Source organism: Mus caroli, unplaced genomic scaffold (genome assembly GCF_978045245.1).
Source record: "Mus caroli unplaced genomic scaffold, Mus_caroli_1 scaffold_11, whole genome shotgun sequence".
NCBI lineage: Eukaryota > Metazoa > Chordata > Mammalia > Rodentia > Muridae > Mus > Mus caroli.
This window is the reverse complement of record NW_028227266.1, coordinates 39,677,105-39,699,689: the sequence shown is the minus strand read 5'-3', so window position 1 is coordinate 39,699,689 and position 22,585 is coordinate 39,677,105. Positions and strand designations below refer to the sequence as shown.

At 41.1% G+C, this 22,585-nt stretch overlaps 1 long non-coding RNA gene across 2 annotated transcripts in view; it reads left to right on the top strand.

Annotated features, from left to right (window-relative positions):
- The window catches only part of LOC115031953 (uncharacterized), an 89,280-nt gene extending 67,738 nt beyond the window's left edge, over positions 1-21,542 (top strand). For both annotated transcript variants that reach the window (XR_003837612.2, XR_015044526.1), the window contains exon 4: positions 20,803-21,542. This is a non-coding gene — a long non-coding RNA (uncharacterized LOC115031953). The remainder of the gene's footprint in view (positions 1-20,802) is intronic.
- Positions 21,543-22,585: the final 1,043 nt, after the last annotated feature.

Genomic DNA, 22,585 nt, shown 5'->3' with positions numbered 1-22,585 from the left:
TTTACAGAGGAAGCCAAGGGGTTGAATTTTATGCCCAATTAATGATTAGCTTAGAGAGGAAGTTCAGGGTCATGACTTTAAGGCAAAATGGCCTTGCTATTGAGATGAGTTTTAGTAGAGACAGATATATAAAGTTAGATGTTGAATCCAGAGAAGTAGATATTTGAACGCTAACGAGAAATGTATCAGGAGGCACATGACAATAGGAAGTTCATCCCAGGCTGAGGAATATACAAGGACAATGCTGGGAAGCAGCTATGGGTGTGAGTGTTCAGAAGAAGTAAGGACCACAGTAGGGTTGCCTCTCCCTCCCCCGTTTCTGAGTTAATTTCTCGTAGTTTAATATAAATGCATAGAAAACTTCTGTTTTGAATTTTCATGTTTATCTTTTTATTGAGTTATAATTCCATTCAAGAAAAACCATTCTGGGTGGTAACGAGGGTTCAGGATTTATTTACTTAAGATGTGGGCAAAGCCCTAATCAAAACCTCTATCAACATCTAAGCTGGCATTTCCCCCAGTGTGCTTTGTGAAAACTCTTGCCTAAGGCTTTCAGATTTGGTTTGCTGGTTACAATAATATACTTCCCCAATTGCCGAGGCTTTGTGTGCATGCGTTGTATGTTTAAAGTGGAACCTCATGGAAGATTTGGAGACTCAGGTCACAAAGGCAGCTTGGGAATTGCATCCCATCATATTCTCTACAGGATTCAGTCACTTTGTGTGACTATTTTCAGTAGAGTGTTAAGCATCCTTCCTTACCTTAGTCATCACCTTCAACCTTGGGCTGAGAAGATGTCAGCTGACAGGATGGGGCCATGAAGTTGTGCTCTCTGGGGAAAATCCAGTTGGGATGTGTCCTGAGATAGTCAAACAGAAATAGGTTGATTTCTATGCGGGCTGTATAAGAGAGACCAGGAAACATTGAAATCAGCACTGAAAGTTGAACATTTAGAAAAGGTTAATTTGCAAGAAGTATTGGATGGGGCCATGGGACATGATACTGAATGGGGAAGCAGACAAACCTATTTGCATAATTTATATGCTCATTTCAATTTCCACAATTAATTGTGAAGCTTTGCTTTAAGCATTTATCACTTAAGTGTATCATTCTGAGAAGAAAGAATGTATGTTAGAAGTCCTTGGACACACCTTAGGAGTCCCTGGTAAGTGCTCTGGGCTCCTACTTTTGTCTTAGAAGACAAGGCAGGCTCTTTCTCTTTCTCTCTCTCTCTTCTCCCTCCCCCTCTCCCTCCCTCCCTATCCTTCTCTTTTCTTCCATCTCCATCTCTACCATCTCCAGCATCTCTATCTCTCTCCCTCTGAACAGACTCACTGACATAATTAACTGAAACTAATGGAGCTAAAACTCGGGCTTTTGTGATGTTGAACTTGTTAAGTTTCACTAGAGACCCAAGTAGCCTGCATGATGCTCTCCCTGATTATGGAAACCCCTTTGCAGAACGCAGGATTTCCAATGGAAATTTAATGGGCAGAGTATTTCAACTTTCATAAGCAGATTGTGACATTACAAACGACTTCTCTGGATGCTCCTGAGAAAAGTTATATGTTTTAGTTAATGTCTACAATCCATGCTCTCAGCATCCTGTTAAACATTTCTTTTTGTCTTCACAATGACACATAAAATAGAGGAGAATAAAACTCAGCATCCTCACCACCTCCACTAACTCAGTAAAGCATCGACAATCAGCTGGCCCCTGCTCCTTTCTGTTGTCTCCACTAGTTGCAGGTTCTTAATATTGCAGAATAAATGAGTCTAATTAGGAACATGCATCTCCGATTGAAGAAAACCATTTACTGCTCTCCATGAACACTAAATTTAAAAGAAATGGAGCAACACAGAACAGGGTTATTCCCTCTCCCTCTCCCTCTCCCTCTCCCTCTCCCTCTCCCTCTCCCTCTCCCTCTCCCTCTCCCTCTCCCTCTCCCTCTCCCTCTCCCTCTCCCTCTCCCTCTCCCTCTCCCTCTCCCTCTCCCTCTCCCCCTCCCCCTCCCCCTCCCCCTCCCCCTCCCTCTCCCTGTCCCCTCCCCTCCCCTCCCCCTCCCCTCCCTTTCCCCCTCCCTCCCTCCATTCCTTCCCTTCTTTCCTTTTTCAGTTCCCCCCTCCCTTCTCATTATTCTGAATGTTCTGACCACTCTAATTCTTCTGACTTGGTTATTTCAGTATCCCTAGCTGACATCTTGCCTGCCAGGTTTTTCTCTCAAGTCATTCTTCTTACGTATTTTTCCTGTCTTACAGATAATGTGAAACAGATATTTTCTGAAATTTACTTCTAGTTTGTATAGTAAATTATTTCCAGAAGTTAACTCCTTTCTTTTGTTCTGGAAGAATCCCCATTCCCCTGCAGACTTACGCTGATCCATCCATCAACTAGCTACCTGTCTGCCTGCTCTAGTTATCAATCTATACATACACATATTCTCTTATCCATCCATCCACAACCCATCAACCCATCCACCCATCCATCCATCTACCTACCCATTGATCCATCCATATGCCCACTCATAATAATGGCTTGTCAAGAGCAGATATACACAGGAAATGTTGATCAGCGCATGGAGAGTGCAACTTACCCTTTACCTTCATACTGGAATCTGGAAAGAGATGCTTAATTTTAAGCAGGATATAAATTTTCCACTCTTTTACAAAGTATGCTAGCTGATGAGATGGGTCAGCGGGTAAGGACATTTGCCACTAAGCCTGATGACCTGAGTTCAATTCTCTGAAGGCTGAAGTCACATGGTGGAAAAAAAAACTTGATGTCTACAAGCTGTTCTTCTGACCTCCATTTTGCACACCACACACACACACACACACACACACACACGCACGGAAACAGAGAGATAGAGACAGAGACAGAGGTAGACACACTCACACAGAGTGGGAGAGTGATACAGATTATGAGTACTGTGGCTTTCACTCATTTCTAGTAGCATGTTCATTTTGAGGAGATATTTAAAAGTTGTTTTGTAATGACCTATCTATTAGGAAAATCAGGAACCCATTTGGAAGTGTTCACAATACACAATTAGATGTCAGAAAAGACGCTTACATAAAAGGCTGTGCATGGTTAGGCAATGACTGCACAGAGCAAAGAAAGTTCATTAAAGAACTAATCTGAGCTCTACAAATATTTGAAAAATTAAAGGGGAAGATGAAGGATACTATGAAGGGTTAGCTATTTTCTTCATGGTTCTTCTAATCCTTATAGAAATCTATGACAAAGTCCACTAATACACTATTCTATAGATAAATACTTTTCAGGACATCAAGGAAAAGTGGAGATATAGCTGGTAACAGTTAAAATTTGAACCATGGCCAACGGGTATAGGATAGGTGCTCTTAGCCACCGCGTAGTCAGACTCTGCCAACCTGGATGGGATGAAAGGGAAGCCGGGGAAGGAGAAGCTTTCCCTCCTGTTTGCCTGCTCCACCCCTCAGCCAAGGGGGATGTGATTATTATTTTCCATGAATTCTGTCTGGGGAACTACAGCAATGGGTTAATTTTTTTCCTTTGGGCTAAGTTTTTTTTCCCCAGTAAAAATAATATTAATACAGAGTTCAGATCCTATGATTTATTGCCTGTTTGAAAATCCTTTTCGTCACTGTATATTTTACCAGTAAATATTTAATCTTTGGCACCAAATGCCACCGTGTGTATTAACTGTAGACTTCATATTTTATAGTAAGCTAAATTCTGAAATAGTCTATGAAGAGAAAGACTTTTCATATCAATAGTCTACTGACAGACTGTGCCAAAAGCAATCCAAAACAATACCTCTTGGTCATGGTAACCTTTGGACAAGCATGCCTGATGACTGTAAAAGCAACCCCACCCCACCCCCACCCCCGTCTTGTCTGCATTCGATTACACTTGCCCTACAATCCCAAGTTCTTATCCTAAACAGTTGCCATGTGCCCAAAGACATGACCAAGAATAAATATCCTGACTGGAGGCTTCAAGCTTTTGCATGGGTGGCCTCGTCCAACTGACGATTTTCTTTTCCTGTCTTTGAGGCTATGGTTTCAAAACTTAAAACCACCAGACCCAGAAAAGATAAATCTCTCTCCGTTTGCTTCAGAAAATCTAAACCCAATAAAATCCACGTTGGTGGTTTCTGGAGAGTACTATTCATGTGTCTCTCAGGAACAGGCTTCCAGGTTCTCCCTCCCTTTCAGAGCAATGCATTTCACTGTTTAGTGATTCTAAACCATTACTCTGTGCTTCCTCTCCTCTCTGCTCTTGCAGTACCCTCTAATTAAAAATACTCCATACTTTCCTGGCCTGCTCATGCCCTTCATGACATTCACTGTGTGGGAAAGGCTCTCATGCTCCCTGGTTATCTGAACAACATCCAGTTTAAAAGTCTGACTCAAAAAGAATGTTACTTCAAAGCTCAGTGTAAAAAGCCCATCTTTCACAGAGCCTTCCCTGATTTCAGGAATACAGGATCCTATACAATATCCTTAATTGTCATCACCGATAATTAAGCTTCCTATTTTAGATATTCTTATTTTTTTATAATTTATTAGAAACACTAAACTGAAGATTTCAAGGAAATTGTTTGGAGAAAGGTTAAAGTAATAAAGACACACAAAATGAAATAAAAAACGAGCAGTAACTATAAAGAAAGACAGTTCCTGACTCCAATGGTTTATGGTTTAATTCTGAGTTCTAGTTTCCTTTCTGTTCCTGGGACAAGCATCATGCCCAGTGAAACTCAGGGGAAGAATGAGTTTGTTTCAGCATCCAGCTTAAGATCCATCATTGAGGGCACTTAGGGAAATCAAACAAGACCATGAAGCAGAAACCATGGATGAATGCAGTTTCCTGGATCCTGGGAGGCTTGTGCTTAGATAATTTTCTTGTGTAGCCCAAGACCACTTGCCCAGGGAATAGTGTGGTTTCCCAAGGGCTGGGTCCTCAAACATTAATTAACAATCATGATTATCCCCCACAGCCCTGCCCACAGAGCTCTGGTTTAAGCAATCACTTAATTGCGACTCCCTTCTCAGGTGACTGGGCTGTGTCAGGTTGACAGTTAAAGCTAATTGGACATGTACATTTTAGAAATGATGCATTTCTCTATACAGACACCTGTAGAAATATTCCAAGAAACTTCACTTAGAGAAACAATTGCTCAAAAAACAGGAAAGCACGGGCTCATGAAAAGAAGACCCTTCGTGGAACATATGTACAGTGTATACAGATTAGAAAACGACGTGAATGAATAAAAGAAAAAAGAAAAATATTGTAGAAGACTCTATGTAATTCCATCTTATAAAAGTCTATACAGTTCTGATACCATGACTAGCATATCAGTGGTTTCCTGTCAAGTAGGAGAAGCTTGAGAAAGCAATATAGAGGTTAGGAAGATGACTTCGGAGGTGATCAATCTGTTCATTGTTTTGGTTATGTTAGTAATTTCAGGGTTCTACACATATGCCGAAAATCATCAATTATAAGCTTTCCACATGTCCATGTCAATGACACCCCAATAGATTTTAAAAAAAGACCAATAAGAGCAACAAAGAAGGAAATGAACAAAACCATTTTAAAGAAAGCATCGATAGAGAGCTGTGCATGTAGGTGCCGGTAGCATGTGAGAGCGAGCTGCAAATTGTGTAACATGTTAAGGATTTATCACTGGGTGTTGTACTCCTTACTTTCCTCACTCCTGTGACAACATACCTGACGAGAAGCAACTTGTGGGAAGAACCGTTTGTCTTGGCTCACAGTCTGAGGAGCTACAGTCCACCATGGCACCAGGGAAAGCCTGGTGACAGGAAGTGAACCTGCCAGTCCATCAGTAGTGTTGCGTGTTTTTGGCTGTGGAGGAGACAGTGAGCAGGAAGTGGGCTTAGCCCTTAGTGACTCAGCTCCCTCAATAAGGGTTCACCTCCTCAAGAGTCTACAACCTCCCCAAATTGTGCCAAAACTCAGAGACCAAGTGTTCAAACACATGAGTCTGTGCTGGACATTTGACATTCAGTCTCTAGTAGGGCCATCATTGTGCAGAGCAGGAGATGTGTGGCCTAAGCATACTTGGCTGATGTGATGGATGAATGGAAACTCTTAATTTCCCCCTGACACATGCTGACTAATGTCCTCAGCACAGCTAGGACTCAAACTATTAGAGCCCTTCCTGGCCAGCCTATACCAGACTGCTCCTAAAAAAGGAACTGTTTGCTTATCAAAAAAAAAAAAATCATTTGAGTTGATTCTCAAACTATTTGGTTCCCACTGTACCTGGATCCAAAAATGTACATTTTAAATTGACTTCACATAAAGCAGTAGACTGTGCATATGTATCTTTCTGTTCCTTTGGAAGCAAACTGAAGCCCATTGGAAGGAACTACCAAAGAGAGCAGGATTTTCCAAGTTTGTCTTTAGAAGTTGCTATTGATTTCATAACAGAGTCTAAATGTTTTTATTAAAAAGTTCTAAAGCGCTGGAAGGCTGAACTTCTCTTTCCTAATAAATAATGTTAAGGTTTAGATTCACTTTGAGGAACAAAGACTGGAGACTGTGCACAATGCTTAGAACTCTATTATTTATGAAGTAAAGCCCAGGCAAAACTTGGGTTGGAAGAGTCAAACTAAAAGAAGGAAATTTGAACTTATGATTATAAGACTGGTAAATAGAGTTCCTCTCTATTTGTGTTCAGTTAAAGTTAAAATTAATATGACTTTTTGAAAGTCTTCATTAACAGACCTTCTTCACCTTTAGTGACCATTGATGAACAATAAAACGGAGAGTTCCTATGACAACATATCTCAGGTTAGCTATCAGTCTTCCATAATAATTGCTGCTAACGAGGTCAGCACCATCTGATTAACTCCTGGCCCATGACTCCTTAGGTCCAGGAATATTTAGGCATGGGTTGGACAGAACATCAAGCTCAGTCACTTAAGATCTTAGGGCAAAAGCAACAACTCTCTCCCTGGTAAAAACATTCGTCTTTATGTTCTGATGCTGACCTCAGACAAGGTCTAGATCAGAATTCATAGGACCTTTGTCAGCCTGGGAGGTGCAGGTTCCTATGAGCCCAGGTGTCAAGACCAATCAGTGAGAAGTTGACCCAGAATGATTGAAGGCTCTGCTATTGGAGGGTCTCTATGAATCACATCTGAAGAGGGAATCAAAAGGTCATATCCAGGGACGTTTGCACCAAGTAATGGTTCTAATGACTGCATAGGGTTGTAACTGGAAAGATGAGTTAAAGGTACAAAGCCACATGATTGGGAGCAGGAGAAGTTTCAGGAGATTAGTCAGGGTCAAGGTTATGGTCAGATCAGGGCAGGAGTTTTATAGACCCACTTTTTTCTTTAGGTGGTTTTGGTTTATAAATTAGATAGGTTAGATAGAGAGAAACCATGGGAAATTTAAATTTTCTCTCCTTTCCTTCTCTTTCCTTCTCTGTTTCTGTCTGGTGTGTGTGTGTGTATATGTGTGTGTGTGTGTGTTACTTATGAAGCTCAGTCATTAGTGAACTACGTTTTTTGGTTTTTTTCTTTTTCACTTTTACTTTCTCTCCTTTTTAAAATTAGGTATTTATTTCATTTACATTTCCAATGCTATCCTAAAAGTCCCCCATACCCTCCCCCCCACTCTCCCCCCCCCCAACTCCCACTTCTTGGCCCTGGTGTTCCCCTGTACTGAGGCATATAAAGTTTGCACAACCAATGGGCCTCTCTTTCCACTGATGGCCAACTAGGCCATCTTCTGATACATATGCAGCTAGAGACACGAGCTCCAGGGGGTACTGGTTAGTTTATATTTTAGTTCCACCTATAGGGTTGTAGATCTCCCCCCCCCCAAGCTCCTTGGGTATTTTCTCTAGTTCCTCCATTGGGGGCCCTGTGATCCATCCAATAGCTGACTGTGAGCATCCACTTCTGTGTTTGCTAGGCCCCGGCTAGCTTGTGAAGTCTTGAGACTTCACAAGAGACAGCTATATCAGGGTCCTTTCAGCAAAATCTTGCTAGTGTATGCAATGGTGTCAGCATTTGGAGGCTGATTATGGGATGGATCCCTAAGTATGGCAGTCTCTAGATGGTCCATCCTTTCGTCTCACCTCCAAACTTTGTCTCTGTAACTCCTTCCATGGTTGTTTTGTTCCCAATTCTAAGAAGGAGCAAAGCATCCAGACTTTGGTCTTTGTTCTTCTTGAGTTTCATGTGTTTCGCAAATTGTATCTTATATCTTGGGTATTCTAGGATTCTGGGATAATATCCACTTATCAGTGAGTATATATCATGTGAGTGCTTTTGTGATTGGGTTACCTCACTCAGGATGATGCCCTCCAGGTCCATCCATTTGCCCAGAAATTTCATAAATTCATTCTTTTTAATTGCTGAGTAGTACTCCATTGTGTAAATGTATCACATTTTCTGTATCCATTCCTCTGTTGAGGGGCATCTGGGTTCTTTCCAGTTTCTGGCTATTATAAATAAGGCTGCTATGAACATAGTGGAGCATGTGTCCTTCTTACCGGTTGGGACATCTTCTGGATATATGCCCAGGAGAGGTATTGCGGGATCCTCTGGTAGTACTATGTCCAATTTTCTGAGTAACCGCCAGACTGATTTCCAGAGTGGTTGTACAAGCTTGCAATCCCACCAACAATGGAGGAGTGTTCCTCTTTCTCCACATCCTAGCCAGCATCTGCTGTCACCTGAATTTTTGATCTTAGCCATTCTGACTGGTGTGAGATGGAATCTCAGGGTTGTTTTGATTTGCATTTCCCTGATGATTAAGGATGCTGAACATTTTTTCAGGTGCTTCTCAGCCATTCTGTATTCCTCAGGTGAGAATTCTTTGTTTAGCTCTGAGCCCCATTTTTTAATGGGGTTATTTGATTTTCTGGAGTCCACCTTCTTGAGTTCTTTATATATATTGGATATTAGTCCCCTATCTGATTTAGGATAGGTAAAGATTCTTTCCCAATATGTTGGTGGCCTTTTTTTGTCTTATTGAAGGTGTCTTTTGCCTTACAGAAGGTTTGCAATTTTATGAGGTCCCATTTGTCAATTCTCGATCTTACAGCACAAGCCATTGCTGTTCTATTCAGGATTTTTTCCCCTGTGCCCATATCTTTGAGACTTTTCCCCACTTTCTCCTCTATAAGTTTCAGTGTCTCTGGTTTTATGTGAAGTTCCTTGATCCACTTAGATTTGACCTTAGTACAAGGAGATAGGAATGGATCAATTCGCATTCTTCTACATGATAACAACCAGTTGTGCCAGCACCATTTGTTGAAAATGCTGTCTTTCTTCCACTGGATGGTTTTAGCTCCCTTGTCGAAGATCAAGTGACCATAGGTGTGTGGCTTCATTTCTGGGTCTTCAATTCTATTCCATTGGTCTACTTGTCTGTCACTATACCAGTACCATGCAGTTTTTATCACAATTGCTCTGTAGTACAGCTTTAGGTCAGGCATGGTGATTCCACCAGAGGTTCTTTTATCCTTAAGAAGAGTTTTTGCTATCCAAGGTTTTTTGTTATTCCAGATGAATTTGCAGATTGCCCTTTCTAATTAATTGAAGAATTGAGTTGGAATTTTGATGGGGATTGCATTGAATCTGTAGATTGCTTTTGGCAAGATAGCCATTTTTACTATACTGATCCTGCCAATCCATGAGCATGGGAGATCTTTCCATCTTCTGAGATCTTCTTCATTTTCTTTCTTCAGAGACTTGAAGTTCTTATCATACAGATCTTTCACTTCCTTTAGTTAGAGTCACGCCAAGGTATTTTATATTTTTTGTGACTATTGAGAAGGGTGTTGTTTCCCTAATTTCTTTCTCAGCCTGTTTATTCTTTGTGTAGAGAAAGGCCATTGATTTGTTTGAGTTAATTTTATATCCAGCTACTTCACCGAAGCTGTTTATTAGGCTTAGGAGTTCTCTGGTGGAATTTTTAGGGTCACTTATATATACTATCATATCATCTGCAAAAAGTGATATTTTGACTTCTTCCTTTCCAATTTGTATCCCCTTGATCTCCTTTTGTTGTTGAATTGCTCTGGCTAGGACTTCAAGTACAATGTTGGGTAGGTAGGGAGAAAGTTGGCAGTCTTGTCTAGTCCCTGATTTTAGTGGGATTGCTTTAAGCTTCTCACCATTTACGTTGATGTTGGCTACTAGTTTGTTGTAGATTGCTTTTATCATGTTTAGGTATGGGCCTTGATTTCCTGATTTTTCTAAGACTTTTATCATGAATGGGTGTTGGATTTTGTCAAATGGTTTCTCTGCATCTAACGAGATGGTCATGTGTTTTTTGTCTTTGAGTTTGTTTATATAGTGGATTACGTTGATGGATTTCCATATATTAAACCATCCCTGCATCCCTGGAATGAAACCTACTTGGTCAGGATGGATGATTGTTTTGATGTGTTCTTGGATTCGAGTGATCTACATTTTTTGGAGACACTAAGTTGAACAGATTGGCATTTTCCCTTTGTGACATGTCAAACTCACTTCTCACTTTAATTCCTGGTGATGGCTCTCTCTGATAGCCTGACTTGGTTCTAGAAGGTCTGCTTAGCTCACTTCGTTGCTTAATTTGCCCAATACGATCTGAGGTCCAAGGCTTTTCTACAAAAACATCTACCCCATGTTATCCTGCAAATGCCTTCTTTCTCTCCACAAGTATTGTGCTTTACCATTGGGAGTGAGGTAGATGGAGTGTGGTTTGGCTCTCAGATACCTTCTGGATTCTATCAGATATTCTGACTTTAGGAAGGGGAAAAGAAAGAGAAGCTCTCACCCATGATCAGCAGCATTGCAGTCTTGTCTGTAGACACTATTCTTGTTCTGTTCATAGATAGTCTCTTGAACATGCCTGGCTAATAAAGACCTCTGCCCAGCTTAGCTTCATTAGTTCTTGGATGCTATCTTCTGGGATTCGGCTGTATCTCTCTCTGGTTCTTAGGAGGAAGCATCATATTTGCTTTCTCTGTATGTCTCTTTGGTCCTGCTGTGTCAATACCAGGGAGATGGTAGCTCTTAGACTCAACACATGTTTGTTGTGGAATGAGATCAGCTTCCCCACTGTGTTGACATCCTCAAACCAGACAAAATAATTCTCAGGTACCGAACAAGGATGTTTCTTAAGATGAGGCCAGAAATAGCTCTCTCTAGAAACACCAGCAAACAAATTCTTTTACTTATTCCTTTTTCCCATATTGACAAGGCTCAATGGGGCACACATTTGAGTTTAGCCAGTCCTTTGAGACGTAACTCTGGGGGGTACTAAACAACTCCCTCATAATTCTCTGGTGTATTTATTGGTTGCTTCTTTTGTTTGTATTTAGTCTCAAGTCTTAGCTGGCAAACAAAGCCAGTTTGGATGTTTTGTTGATAGTGATTTTGGATTGATTTTTGCCCCCTCCACCATTGGCATTGCTGAGTAAAACAGCTTTATTTTCCCCACATAATTTGGGGGTTTCAGATTATCCAGAGAGTCTGGAGGATCTGGCCTGTGTTTACTTTAAACGGATGCCACTAACCCCATTGGAGAATAAACAAATGTAGGTGTGAGCGCAGGCTGTTTTCTTCCATGTCTTCAAAGACTCATTTACATGTGGGTATATCAGAGTCACCATGTCAGAATCTGAGAAATTCTAGGGAAGCAGAAGTCACTGCTCACAAATAAGTGATGGGGCACTTGGGAAACGGTCACTGTATAGGTCACGGGGAGCATGCATCTTTTCTTGGACCTTTACAAAACGTTGTGAGACCTGTTCTTTAGCAAGTTGTGTCAACTCCCTGTCTCAGGCCCCAGATTTGCAAGGCCAAAGGATTGGGAGAGATCATCACTGGGCCTTTAGCTCTAATATTTCTTACTTATATGAAAATAGGAAACCTTTCTCCCAAGTCATGTCCTATTGTATCAAGTATATTCTTTATCCTTTCAAATGCAGGCTGAAGTGTCTTTGTAAAGAGGGGCAAAGCCAACCTCTCTACTTTAGGGCAATAGCTCAAACCCATGTGCTAGTATGGCTAGGAACATGTGAGCAAAGGGGATGCAAGCAGGGGGGAACATGATGAGGGTGCACAGAACACTAATACTTTGCTGTTGATGACTAATCTCTTGTGGATGAGTGACACCAATGGAGTACCTGCCTTCCTCTGATGACTGGGGTATCTGTTACACACATGCCTGGCAGAATTCCCTTACACTTCTTAACTGTTTCTAGTTATGGATCCCAACTGTGTCACCATTTGGTGTGAGCTGGTTTCTGGCTGGAGTCTGTCCAGCTCTGTTGGGGGTCCGGGTGTTGGTTGTGAGGAAGAACTCAGCAGCTCTGAGATAGAATTGTGTGGTTTTTCACCACTTACAGCACACATGACCTTGAGCACATAACATTTTCAGCTTTACATCACAAAGTAGGAAACATTATAAAAATATAAAGTAAGTATTAACAGGAACCACTTATTAAAGTGAATAAACCCCTCTTAGGTGTCAGCAATTGATATTAAGGCTCAGATGTAATTTTAGATGCTATTTCTAACATCTCTGATTCCCCCCCACACCTTTTTTTCCCCCCATACTCAATACCTGTTGGGGACACTACCTGATATCTTCAAGATTTGGAGCAAGTTTTGACATTTTTGACCTTCTGTGTAATTATTTAACCTGCTTCGGAAAGCTTTTTGTTTCTGTATGAAGACAATGCTACCATTTACATCAAACTGGATGCTCTTATCAGTCTTAAGCCAACAACAAGGTCAGGTCATCTAACCTGTGAACTATGATGCGCAATAAAAAGCCACATAGTTTCTTTTTCTGTTGGACCCTGACAAATGTGACTTATAGGAGGAGGAATTTATTTTGTCTCATAAGGTATAGTCCATTATGGTGGAGATTTTAAGGCAGAAAGAGCATGAAGCATCTAGTCACATCACATCCACAATGGCAAAGTAGAGTTCCATGCATGCAGACCTCAGTTCACTTTCTCCTATTCAGTTTAGTATTCCAATCGCTTCTCGGCCTTTTGGCTAAGATCAAGTTCAGTTCAGTATTCCAGCCTAGGGAATGGTGCTGCCCTCAGTAGGCAACTCTCCCTACCTCTATGAATACAATCAAGGCTATCCCACACAGTCATATCCAAAAGTTCATCTCCCAGGTATTCCTAGATTCTGTCAAGTTGGTGGTTAATGAAAACTACCATGCAGGTATTTTATAATGAAGGAATTTGAAATTGATTACTTTTTTTTTTAATCTGCCAAGGAACTATCTGATAGTACCAGAGAAAATGAAAGTAATGCTGGCAGGCTAACTCTCTGTCAGTCCTGTTCCATCCCAAGGGTTAGAAGCTTATACTTGCTGAAGACAGGTAAAGTAGAAAGGAGCATTTTAATAAACATAGACTATCAAGAGCAATGTTACTCATCAAGGAGACATTCTTGCTCTCGCTCTCTCATAACCAACTGTATAAAGTACCTCACTTTCTTCTTAATAATATCCAAAGGCTCAGCCAATATTAATAGAACTATATGATTTATTAGGGAGATCACAGAGTTGCCCTAGAAAGCACTGAACCAATCGTTTGCACCTTAAAGAGAACTTTTAACGTTGCCGCACAATCGGCTTCTTTAATTGTGCTCTGGTAGAAAGTGATTCTGAGAAATGTTATCAAAGACTTGGGAGAAGAGACATTGAGGTCCTGAATGATGGAAAGTGACATCATAGAGGCAAAGGTAGCAGGTGCAGGACCCTGAGACTTAGACATAGAAGTGCTTGCTGTCTTTCTGGTCCCTCCACATGAAGATGAAAGAATTATCCTTTTAACAGAGTGTGATGGTCAGAAAAATGCGTTCTCTTAATTAATTAATGACACTGGCTCTGTCCAAATCAATCTGTGGGAGATGGAATGCATCTCTGAGGTGAAGCATTATGGCTTTATGTGGAAGCAGACAAGCAGGGTGAGAGATTTTAAATAGTGTCCATCCCCAGCATTAAGTGCCCCAGTTCTGATGAGAACCTGGTTTTCCAGACTGTTACTTCATCCAAGGTATTCGTTGAAGTTTCACTTCATCAATATATAACTATAATGTAGATTTTATATATATATATATATATATATATATATATATATATATATATATATATATATTTAAAGTGTAGCATTTATTGCCTTAAAAGGCTGAGGGAGACATGGCAAATAGTAAAGTGCTTCAACATTGATAAACCGGATTGGCATGACTATATAACCCAAGGAAGAGTTTAAATCTTCTAATCTCCAAGTTTCCCCTTCCATATAATGGTGAAATTGAGGGTATAGTCAGCTTATGTACATAAAAGTCATGCCAGTGTGGCATGAACTGTCTCTTTCAACACCTTAGTTGTTGCTTTGTGTGTGTGCAGAATGTAGTGATGGAGGGTGGCTTGATGCTTTACACGCTTGATCTAAGGTCCTACATGTTTATCATCTCCTAATTAGAATCCTCAAGAAGTCATTACATGCATAAAAAAAAAAACTGGTTGTCCAATCATTATCGGCTTGCTCCTACAGAACATTCAAAAAGGTCTGAAGGTTATAAGGCCATTGACAGGCAGAACAAAGGAGAAGGGACTGTTTCGGAGCAACTGTGGTTGATTTTGATCTTCGCCAGTCTGAACACGGTGTAGAAAGTGAGAGGGTCCATCTGCCTGATTGAGTTCCTTAGACAGAAGCCCCATTTCCCTCATTTGGGCCAAGTTCTAGCACTGTGTCTCCAGGCGCGACCTGAACTTTAAGGCAATTAGGCTTTTGGCTGCCTGTCTTCTTGTCCGGGCTATGTTCTTATGCCAGCCCTTGGGAGGCTGCATGTTTCGCTCCCCTCTGTGTCTGCAGCTATTCCAACAGTCCAGCAGCCAAATCCTGGCCGTCTATGTCAAACGTTTTCATTGCATTCCATTCCAGGCCCACAGGTTTTCATGCTATGGAAAGTATATAACCCACCCTGTTCCTGCCTTTCTCGCTCTCCTACTTTACATGTACTGATGAATTGTAACACAGCTCCATTTCTCCCTTCTTCATGGGTTTTCTCTTCTCAGCAGGGCAGGGAAAAACTTTCTTTAAAAGCAACTCCTGGAACATCTCAATCCTTTGGTTCTGCTTGGATCAGAGCAGCCAGTCATTTCCCCATAGTCCTTGGTGGTTTGGTGGTTCTGGCATCACTTGGGATGATGGAATCTCACTCGGAAATGCTTGCTATGAGGCGTGGCTCAAGCCACTTTCTCTTTCTCCCAGCCAACAGCAAAGCAGCCTGCATTCCTGTGACATTGCTGTGTTTGGGACAGATCCTTTGAGAAGGAAGTGTCCCAACTGGATTTATAGCCATGTTCCTTCTCCATATGTTTATCAACCAAGTTCTTGTGTCCCCCTTGCTCTGTGGGGGTCTTGAGGCTCCTTTACATCAATGTTTTACATTCTTTCCTGTTTTTCCCCCACTCACTCTGAATACTTAGAGCCCATCCTTTCTTAAGTAGCTCTTCTGTATCTAGCATCCTGCTTTTCACTATCCTGGCTTTCCATCCCTTCCATGAACTCTTAGCATGGTACCATGGTGCCCTGGAAGGAACATTGAGTGGGTGGCTACATAACTGTGTGACCTCGGGCATGCTACACCACTGCTTTGGGTCTTTGCTTTTTTCTTCTAAACACATGGACTGAATCAAATTATGTTTAAGGGGCCCTTCCTGCTGGGGAAGCATGCTGTGAAGTGTGGGGACTTTCAAAAGCCCTGGAATGCATTGCTCAGCGGAAAATTAGTTGAATCAGTTTGTGGTAGTCTATGATAACAATTCTGGTGACCCTGATCTTCTGACCCAATAGGCTGATTTCTTCCTTCAACATTCTTCTTAATGCCATCTTAAGATAGACTTTGTGAGTTTCCCAGCTTCATGTGTTACCATTTCTGGCCCTTTCTTATTGATCAGCTCATCCCTGGCCACTGAACACAAGCTTTGAAAGTCTTTCATAGTCTGCTTTCTGTTCAGATCTTATAAATCTTTCATTTAAACAAAGCTTTTTTTTTCATTCATTCACTCATCCATTTGTTCTCCATTGTACTAGACACTGTCTACAGCTCAGGGAATTGATGCTCAAAGAAATTTAATTTTATTGTTTAAATACTGTTTAGAAAGGACAGCTTTTATCTGCATGTGTCAGTATTGTTTTTAAAACTGTCTTTCAGTTCATTGTATTGTTTTAGAGAGCAAATAAAAATAAACAAACAAAACCCAGAACTTAATTTAAAAAAAAAGATTTATTCAATTTGGGAGTAAGTATCTCAGGCTGGCTGCAGGTTCCCATGGAAATATTTTGATTCAAATCACTGGATCTGAATCAAACATGAGGGCTTCACTTGGAAACCTGGGCCTCACTTAAATCTTCATTGTTACACCTTAAGAATGTCATTTTTTAACATTGCTATAATGACAGATGGGCTGAGTAGGTGTGAGATTCTCACAGTAAGAAAATGAAGGCAGGCACTGCTCAGGAAGATTTTTCTTTGGCTTCTTCATAATGATTCAGTGGGAAATAGGCATGAAATTTTACATTGAAGGTAAAACCTTAATAGTATGATCTTCTTTCTCCGTGCTCTATTGCTGTGAAAAGACAGGATGGCCATGGGCATTCATATATGCACATGTACACACACACACACACACACACACACACACGCACACGTACTTAACTGAAATTACAGTTCAGAGGTTTCATCCATTATCATGGTAGAAGCATGACAGCACACAGGTATTCATGGTGCTGGAAATGAAGCTATGAACTTCACATGTAGATCCACAGGCAACAGGAAGACAGAGCAACTAGGCCTGCCTCAAGTAACACACTTCCTCCAATTAGGCCACACCTCCCAATCCTTTCAAATAGTGCCACTCCTTGATGCCTACACGCTCAAATATATGATCTTCAAACCCGTCTCTTCAAACCACCACATCAGGCCTTTAGCTTCTTAAAACATGGGTGTAGCTGAATGTGGGGATCTGAAAATTTTAGCAGTGATGTATGGCTCCCAAGCACGTAACCATCAAAATTAATTTAAAACCAACCCTATGGTGAATATGAGGTGTTTCTTGCAGAGTTTGCCTGTACTGTATCACATGACTTCACTGCAGACTTGGTCCTAAACACACAACGTATTCACTTTGCACCCAATGTCATCCTTGCACAGGGTGTCACACCACCGAGCACCAGCAAAGACTGCCTGCAGTACCTCTCCCATATTTGAGGCTATTGCATGCTATGCACTGTAGAGTTTTTGATGCTCAAGCAACATTTTCTGATCTTATGGAAACATGATGAATTAATTCATGCAAATAAAGATTTTTAATATTTCTTGAGCATTGTTTCTCACCATGTTTGTGTCAAGTTTGTGTATCTTTGGATTGTACTGTGTGAATATTTGGTTTTTGAGTTGCTGCCTTCAGTCTCATAAAAAGTTACCCAATGGATTTTGGCTTGGGATTTGGATATTTGCCAGCAGTTTCTGAAAGACTCCTAAATTTATTTCTGCTTTAGTCTATATGTTTTTGTGAAGCAGATTTTCAGCATTGATAATCATAAAGTCAAAATATAGATCAACTCTGAAAAACATTGAAGATGCTGAACATCCCACGCTATCAACTATTCGAGCATGATTTAATTGTTTATATAAAAATAAAGAGACACATTTATATCATCAGATCTCTTCCATCTTTAATAATGTTACAATTATGTGGATAACAAAGAATTGTTTTAAAACAAATTTCTTTATGATTTATCAGTAGATATTTTTGATCTGTAGATCTATCTTATATACTTACATACTTAGGGTCATGTAAATGTTTCATCTAGTGGAGGAGGCTAATGAGTAGGAAGTGTTCAAGAAACTCTGCTATAAGGCCCCATGGTATGAGGAAGGAAGAATGAAGGTCTTGGGCTTGTCTGCAGAATGCTGGACAGTTCGTGTTTGAGTTATTTAGGACAGAATCGGACCCACACGTCTCTGTGCATCTCTTACTTCAGAAGACTTAGTTCTCTCTTTGCAAAGAAAGGCAAGCTATTTAGCCTGGTGAACTCTATGAGGTGGTTGAATTTGAGAGCCAGAATTGACCTTTGTGAGCCAAAAGCACCTGTTAGTTCTAGGGTGTTGTAACTTTGACTTTGAAGGAAAGGACTCAAACTTGAGACAAAAGAAATGATGTAGCCTGAAGGATATCAGGTAGAAACGACTCGTTGCCTCACAGAGCATCAACTATACATAACCATAAGAGGAATGCAGCCTTAAACCCCTCATGGCTTTCCTTGTGTCCTGCCTCATCTCACGATCCTCTTGAGCTGGCATTTCTGTGGTGGTGCCATGTACACCCACAGCTACCATTACTGGCTTTGGCTTCTGAGCAGCATCCTATCTCTTGTCTGTGGTGGGAATGCTCTCTTTTGTTTCTAATCATGGCTGCACAGCTTACTGTCCCTATAGGAGCCTGTAAGACACCCCTTCCTGCAATCACGCTGTGTGGAGTTTCAGAAATCCTTCCTGGAGAGTCACCTCATCATGTCCAGACTGGGAGAGCTGCGACCCTCACCCTTCCTTAACACACTTCATCCTATTTGCCTGATTTTGGTGCAGTCATTTGGCAATATTTTCGACAGAATAACAGATGTCTAACCAGAGCAATTTAGTTTCAGTCAGATAATAATCCCAGGCTACCCGGGGCCTCACAATGCCTGCCTGTGGAAAGGAAAAGGCATTTTGGGAGTGACATTTGATCCCTCCCATATACTCAAAATACAAAGGAGTCTAAGTGTTGACCAGTTTTAGGTTACTTACAGACAAGCTTTCCACTTCAGTGATTTCAGAAATTGGGTGGCTTGTTCTTTGTCTCATAAAGAATTCATTTTTAAGATGCTGATGGTCTCGGTGCTGGCTTGTGGCCAGCTTCAGGAAGTGTGGTTCACAAGCCGTCAAGGCTTGCACATAGTCTGCATTCCTTCGGTAATGCAATTCTGGGCCCAAATCGATTCCAGAAGTCTGATCTTCTGAGAGAGGCCAACACACCAGGCTCGTCGAGCAGTTCCCTCGGCACATCCCTTGCCCACCACCTCCACCAGCCTGGAAGTGTTAAACAGCCAATCACAGAGCTAAGCGCGCAGTTCGATGAGGGATCTGAACAAGTCGATGAGCTTGGCAGTTTATGCTTGAAGAATTTGTTTCATGTTTTGGTTAAAGTCTGAGAATTTATCCTTCAAAATGCCTTAGATTTAGTAACATGCCAATGCACTGTGTTAATGCAGCCAGTTTTCTTCCTCCCTCCGCCACCCCCCCCCAACCTTTTTCTTTTCTTTCTCCCTCTCCCATTTTTTTTTTAAGGTTAAAAGCTGCCTTCCCTTTTAAGTATACGTAATCCGTCCAAATCCCGCGGAAGGGAACAAAAGGGACGCTGGTGATTTTCTCTTTCATAAAATGCAGAGACTTCCTCTCTGTCCTCTGCAGGCATCAGGCTATGAACTGAAGGGAAATTACTCTCCTCTCCATAGAGGAGATTATGCAAAATGAGAAGCCAAAGCCAATTGCCATGATACAAACACAAATACCAGCTTAATTCTGTGCCTGGCACAGCCTTGTGCCTTTTCTTTCCAGATGTGGGTGCCTATCCACATCTGCCTTCTTTTGAAAAAGAAACATTCTATTAGCTGAGGTTTTGAAGAGCTCACATGCCATAGGAATTTCCAAAGGACTGCCGTGACCTTCAACCCTGTATCCCAGAACTAAGTCTCCTCTTCCTCCTACACACAGAACCATTTCCCTAACAGCCTCCTCACTGGGGGCTCCAAAAGCCAAGGCATGCTTTTCTCAGTGGCCTTTTTGCTGGATGGACTGGGACAGGCTTATTTGACACCACCCTCCACCCCAACCCCCTTTTTACACAGGCACATAGACAGTGAGGGGAATTTGCTTCTCTGTGAGTGATTAGGTGGCGGAAGCCTCTTCTGTTTTGTGTGTAAATGCTGGGAGGAGAGTTAGTGAGCTTTTGTGTGATTTGGGTAATGTCTTGAAGGTTCATGTCAGGACTTCTGGCAAGGCAGGAGAACTTTTAGACGCTAAAAGTCTCTCTTTTAGACGCTTTCAGAGCTGGGCTAACAAGCAAACCTGGCAGTTTTTTTTTTTTTTTTTCTGAGGCAACTTCCACTCTCTGTTCTGTTTTTCCGGGGTCAATACTAAGTCAATATGCAATTCTTCAGAGCTGACACCGGTGTGCTGACAGGAGTGATGGGTAGCACCTGGAGGCCAGTGAGGGGTGCACATTGGTCTCCTAGATTATTTGAAATATTGATTCTCACATTTGTGAGTTAATGCATTTATAATTCTGGTGGATTTCCACTGTATCGTAGACACTGCATGGCTTGGGGAGAGTTATAAATCTGAATTGCTTGAACACAGTTGAAAAGGTATGCTTTATGCTGTAGTGTGTGTGTACCACACACAGTGCAACATCACGGTGCTTAAGAGATCACACAAATAATAGTAAAAAAAAATTAAAAAAAAAAAAGAAGCTTTGAAGTCCACATGCATTTGGAGGGCGAGTCAGCCGAGTGACTCAAAATGATTCATTCCAAAAAAAAAAAAAGTGACTTAAACAAAATATAAATTTCAGAGGTTTTCTCCAAAGATAGTTGAAAACTGAAGTGATAGCTTCATAAGTCAATACAAGTCGGTGTTATTTTAATGTCTTTCTGGAACTTCTGGCTTCTGCTTAATGATCTGAGACCCATGCTTTTGTTCTAGTCGCAGAAGACTCACCTAGCCAACAGCAAGCAGGAGGGAGACACAATGCATCCCAGTAAGACCAAGGCTGCAGTAAAATGCTAACACTTCATTGGATAACAACTTGTCACGTGGCCAGGTGCAGTTACAAAGGAAACTGGGAAATGAAGTCTATAGAAGGAGTCATCGTCCTAAGAAAGAAGAAGCCCCAGGAAGTCCTCAGTCGAATCTCATTTGTAATATTCACCAGCTCTAGGACTCAGGAAAATCAAAAACTTGTTTTTCTTATCTTAAAATAAGATTGTATTCATCCTATATAACTATTGTAATGTCATAACTTTATAACATCTAAAACAAAGAATGAACTGTGTGCATTTGTTTGTTTCCTGGGACAAAGTCTCCTGCTGTAGCCCAGGCTATCTCACTGATTAGCTCAGGCTGGCCTGAGCTGTAAGGCAATCCTTCTTAGCCTCTCAGGTACTGTGATTACAGAAGGGAGGCACCATGCCCAACTTCCAGCGTTTGAAAACGCTCCTCTAAGTTTTTATACTTATGTATGATTGAATTTGAGTTAGTTTTTGTTTTTGTAGCATTGTGGACACTGAGGACTTTATACATGCTAGGCAAGTATGCCACCATTGAGTCACATCCCTAGCCTGAGTTAACTGAGCTTAGCTATTGCTTCCTGACTAATTAAAAGCATAGCCACTATAATTTGCAGGCAGGTCTGTTTTTTGCGATGCAGCCACGTTTAAGCTTGCTTTATCACCATTAGGAATTGGTCGTTTTATCAATGTATAATGTCCTTCATTGAATCTCGCAATTTTCTTTAATTTGAATTCTGTCTTGCTTGATACTAATAAAGCTATTTTAGCCTTCTTTTGATTAGTGTTTGCTTGATATTTTACTTAATTTTCTTTTCTTTTTTCATGCACACGTGCCTGTGCTCGTTCGTGTGTGTGTGTGTTGAGTGTATGTGAATGCATATTTACATGAGTGTATGACTATGTTTGGGGTGGTGGGTGTATATGCATGTGGATATGTATGGAGGTCTGGGATTGATATGGAGACAGTCTTCCATTGGTCTTCTACCTTAATCAGTAAGATGTCTCTCACTCCAACCCAGAGCTTGTCTGGCTAATCTTGATAGTAAGCTTGCTCTGGATCGCCTTTTGAGGAGGCTGGAATTATGATGGTAGATTTCGATGCTTACCTAGCACTGGGACTTGGGGATCCCAACCCTGGTCCTTATGCTTGCTCAAGTGTCACTTCCCAGGCTCTGTCATTATTTTTTTAATCTCTTAATATAATTATGTTTAAAGGTTGGGTTTTTAGGGTTTTTTTTGGTGTTTTGTTTTGTTGTTGTTGTTGTTATTTGGTTTTGGTTTTGGGTGTTGGGTTTTTAGTTTTTTTTTGCTTTTTTGTTTTTTGTTTTTGTTGGTGGTGGTGGTTTTGGTTTTTGTGGTGACGAACATGCCCTTGGATTGAGGATGTTTTCTTTCTTCTAACCTATTTTGCTATTTTAGCTTTTGATTGGCACCTGTATAAATCTACATGCGTTTGGTGCTGGGGATGGAAGTCAAATCCTTGGACTTGCTAGGCAAGTGCTCTACCACTGAGCAACATCCCCAGACCTATGAGGTTTATGTCTAAATTTACACACCTATTAGGATGGAATCTTTTGACATTTTTGGTTTAATATTATTTTCGTTTATGCCCTATGCTTTCCTGTTCATTCTTCCATTTCCCCGTTTTCATGTATTCAAACCATTTTTAGAAATGAGTTTCTATTTATTTTTATACA